We start from the raw sequence: 5,655 nt of genomic DNA, 5'->3' as shown, positions 1-5,655 counted from the left end.
CATTACAACCTAACAGTCAGGAACATTCATTAAACACCCTAACAGTCAGGAACATTCATTACAACCCTAACAGTCAGGGATATTCATTACACCCTAACAGTCAGGACATTCATTACAACCCTAACAGTCAGGAATTCATTACAACCCTAACAGTCAGGAACATTCATTACAACCCTAACAGTCAGGAACATTCATTACAACCTAACAGTTCAGGTAACATTCATACAAACCCTAAGAGTCAGGAACATTCATACAACCTAACAGTCAGGAACATTCATTACAACCCTAACAGTCAGGACATTCATTAAACCCTAACAGTCAGAGACATTCATTACAACCCTAACAGTCAGGATACATAATTACAACCCTAACAGTCAGGAACATTCATTACAACCCAACAGTCAGGACTTCATTACAACCCACAGTCAGGAACATTCATTACAACCCTAACATCGGAACATTCATACAACCCTAACACGTCAGGAAACATTCATTACAACCTAACAGTCAGGAACATTCATTACAACCCTAACAGTCAGGAACATTCATTACAACCCTAAAGTCAGGAAACATTCATTACAACCTAACAGTCAGGAATAATAATTACAACCCTAAAGTCAGGAACATTCATTACAACCTAACAGTCAGGACATTCATTACAACCCTAACAGTCAGGAACATTCATTAAACCATCTAACATCCGGAACATTCATTACAACCCTAGAGTTCAGGACTTCATTCACCCTAAGAGTCAGAACATTCATTACAACCCTAACAGTCAGGAACATTCATTACAACCTAACAGTCAGGAACATTCATTAACAACCCTAAAGTCAGGAACATTCATTACAACACTAACAGTCAGGAACATTCTTACAACCCTAACAGTCGGAACATTCATTCAACCCTACAAGTCAGGAATTATTTACAACACCTAACAGTCAGGAACATCATTACATGCCTAAATCAGCGAACATCATTACAACCCTAACATCAGAACATTCATTACACCCTAACAGTCAGAACATCATGTACAACCCTAACAGTCAGGAACATTCATTACAACCCTAACAGTTCAGGAACATTCATTACAACCCTAACAGTCAGGAACATTCTTCAACCCTAACGTCAGGGTATTCATTACAACCTAACAGTCAGGAACATTCATTACAACCCTAACAGTCAGGAACATTCATTACAACCCTAAGAGTCAGGAACATTCATTACAACCCTAACAGTCAGGAACATTCATTACAACCTAACAGTCAGGACAACATTCATTACAACCCTACAGTCAGGAAAATTCATTAACAACCCTAACAGTCAGGATATTCATTACAACCCTAACAGTCAGGAACATTCATTAAACCAACAGTCAGGAACATTCATTACAACCCTAACAGTCAGGAACATTCATTACAACCCTAACAGTCAGGAACATTCATTACAACCCTAAGACTCAGGAACATTCATTACAACCCTAACAGTCAGGAACATTCATTACAACCCTAACACTCAGGACCATTCATTACAACCCTAACAGTCAGGAACATTCATTACAACCCTAACAGTCAGGAATAATAATTACAACCCTAACAGTCAGGAACATTCATTACAACCCTAACAGTCAGGGATATTCATTACAACCCTAACAGTCAGGAACATTCATTACAACCCTAACACTCAGGAACATTCATCACAACCCTAACACTCAGGAACATTCATCACAACCCTAACAGTCAGGAACATTCATTACAACCCTAACAGTCAGGAACATTCATTACAACCCTAACAGTCAGGAACATTCATTACATCCCTAACAGTCAGGAACATTCATTACAACCCTAACAGTCAGGAACATTCATTACAACCTAACAGTCAGAACATTCATTACAACCTAACAGTCAGAACATTCATTACAACCCTAACAGTCAGGAACATTCATTACACCTAACAGTCAGGAACTTCATTACAACCCTAAGAGTCAGACATTCATTACAACCCTAACAGTCAGGAACATTCATTACAACCCTAACAGTCAGGAACATTCATTACATCCCTAACAGTCAGGAACATTCATTACAACCCTAACAGTCAGGAACATTCATTACAACCCTAACAGTCAGGGATATTCATTACAACCCTAACAGTCAGGAACATTCATTACAACCCTAACAGTCAGGGATATTCATTACAACCCTAACAGTCAGGAACATTCATTACAACCCTAACAGTCAGGAACATTCATTACAACCCTAACAGTCAGGAACATTCATTACAACCCTAAGAGTCAGGAACATTCATTACAACCCTAAGAGTCAGGAACATTCATTACAACCCTAACAGTCAGGAACATTCATTACAACCCTAACAGTCAGGAACATTCATTACATCCCTAACAGTCAGGAACATTCATCAACCCTAACAGTCAGGAACATTCATTACAACCCTAACAGTCAGGAACATTCATTACAACCCTAACAGTCAGGAACATTCATTACAACCCTAACAGTCAGGAACATTCATTACATCCCTAACAGTCAGGAACATTCATTACAACCCTAACAGTCAGGAACATTCATTACAACCCTAACAGTCAGGAACATTCATTACAACCCTAACAGTCAGGAACATTCATTACAAACCTAACAGTCAGGAACATTCATTACATCCCTAACAGTCAGGAACATTCATTACAACCCTAACAGTCAGGAACATTCATTACAACCCTAAGAGTCAGGAACATTCATTACAACCCTAACAGTCAGGAACATTCATTACAACCCTAAGAGTCAGGAACATTCATTACAACCCTAAGAGTCAGGAATAATAATTACAACCCTAACAGTCAGGAGCATTCATTACAACCCTAACAGTCAGGAACATTCATTACAACCCTAACAGTCAGGAACATTCATTACAACCCTAACAGTCAGGAATAATAATTACAACCCTAACAGTCAGGAACATTCATTACAACCCTAACATTCAGGAACATTCATTACAACCCTAACAGTCAGGAATAATAATTACAACCCTAACAGTCAGGAACATTCATTACAACCCTAACATTCAGGAACATTCATTACATCCCTAAGAGTCAGGAACATTCATTACAACCCTAAGAGTCAGGAACATTCATTACAACCCTAACAGTCAGGAACATTCATTACAACCCTAACAGTCAGGAACATTCATTACAACCCTAACAGTCAGGAACATTCATTACAACCCTAACAGTCAGGAATAATAATTACAACCCTAACAGTCAGGAACATTCATTACAACCCTAACATTCAGGAACATTCATTACAACCCTAACAGTCAGGAACATTCATTACAACCCTAACAGTCAGGAACATTCATTACAACCCTAAGAGTCAGGAACATTCATTACAACCCTAAGAGTCAGGAACATTCATTACAACCCTAACAGTCAGGAACATTCATTACAACCCTAACAGTCAGGAACATTCATTACATCCCTAACAGTCAGGAACATTCATTACAACCCTAACAGTCAGGAACATTCATTACAACCCTAACAGTCAGGAACATTCATTACAACCCTAACAGTCAGGAACATTCATTACAAACCTAACAGTCAGGAACATTCATTACATCCCTAACAGTCAGGAACATTCATTACAACCCTAACAGTCAGGAACATTCATTACAACCCTAACAGTCAGGAACATTCATTACAACCCTAACAGTCAGGGATATTCATTACAACCCTAACAGTCAGGAACATTCATTACAACCCTAAGAGTCAGGAACATTCATTACAACCCTAAGAGTCAGGAACATTCATTACAACCCTAAGAGTCAGGAACATTCATTACAACCCTAAGAGTCAGGAACATTCATTACAACCCTAAGAGTCAGGAACATTCATTACAACCCTAAGAGTCAGGAACATTCGTTACAACCCTAAGAGTCAGGAACATTCATTACATCCCTAAGAGTCAGGAACATTCATTACATCCCTAAGAGTCAGGAACATTCATTACATCCCTAAGAGTCAGGAACATTCATTACATCCCTAAGAGTCAGGAACATTCATTACAACCCTAACAGTCAGGAACATTCATTACAACCCTAACAGTCAGGAGCATTCATTACAACCCTAAGAGTCAGGAACATTCATTACAACCCTAACAGTCAGGAACATTCATTACAACCCTAACAGTCAGGAACATTCATTACAACCCTAACAGTCAGGAACATTCATTACAACCCTAACAGTCAGGAATAATAATTACAACCCTAACAGTCAGGAACATTCATTACAACCCTAACAGTCAGGAATAATAATTACAACCCTAACAGTCAGGAACATTCATTACAACCCTAACAGTCAGGAACATTCATTACAACCCTAACATTCAGGAACATTCATTACAAACCTAACATTCAGGAACATTCATTACAACCCTAACATTCAGGAACATTCATTACAAACCTAACATTCAGGAACATTCATTACAACCCTAACAGTCAGGAACATTCATTACAAACCTAACATTCAGGAACATTCATTACAACCCTAACACTCAGGAGCATTCATTACAACCCTAACAGTCAGGAACATTCATTACAACCCTAACAGTCAGGAGCATTCATTACAACCCTAACAGTCAGGAACATTCATTACAACCCTAACAGTCAGGAACATTCATTACAACCCTAACAGTCAGGAACATTCATTACAACCCTAACATTCAGGAACATTCATTACAACCCTAACAGTCAGGAACATTCATTACAACCCTAAGAGTCAGGAACATTCATTACAACCCTAACAGTCAGGAACATTCATTACAACCCTAAGAGTCAGGAACATTCATTACAACCCTAAGAGTCAGGAATAATAATTACAACCCTAACAGTCAGGAGCATTCATTACAACCCTAACAGTCAGGAACATTCATTACAACCCTAACAGTCAGGAACATTCATTACAACCCTAACAGTCAGGAATAATAATTACAACCCTAACAGTCAGGAACATTCATTACAACCCTAACATTCAGGAACATTCATTACAACCCTAACAGTCAGGAATAATAATTACAACCCTAACAGTCAGGAACATTCATTACAACCCTAACATTCAGGAACATTCATTACATCCCTAAGAGTCAGGAACATTCATTACAACCCTAAGAGTCAGGAACATTCATTACAACCCTAACAGTCAGGAACATTCATTACAACCCTAACAGTCAGGAACATTCATTACAACCCTAACAGTCAGGAACATTCATTACAACCCTAACAGTCAGGAATAATAATTACAACCCTAACAGTCAGGAACATTCATTACAACCCTAACATTCAGGAACATTCATTACAACCCTAACAGTCAGGAACATTCATTACAACCCTAACAGTCAGGAACATTCATTACAACCCTAACAGTCAGGAATAATAATTACAACCCTAACAGTCAGGAACATTCATTACAACCCTAACAGTCAGGGATATTCATTACAACCCTAACAGTCAGGAACATTCATTACAACCCTAACACTCAGGAACATTCATTACAACCCTAACAGTCAGGAACATTCATTACAACCCTAACAGTCAGGAATAATAATTACAACCCTAACAGTCAGGAACATTCATTACAACCCTAACAGTCAGGGA

Source organism: Salvelinus namaycush, unplaced genomic scaffold (assembly GCF_016432855.1).
Source record: "Salvelinus namaycush isolate Seneca unplaced genomic scaffold, SaNama_1.0 Scaffold481, whole genome shotgun sequence".
NCBI lineage: Eukaryota > Metazoa > Chordata > Actinopteri > Salmoniformes > Salmonidae > Salvelinus > Salvelinus namaycush.
Note: the sequence above shows the minus strand (reverse complement) of the source record.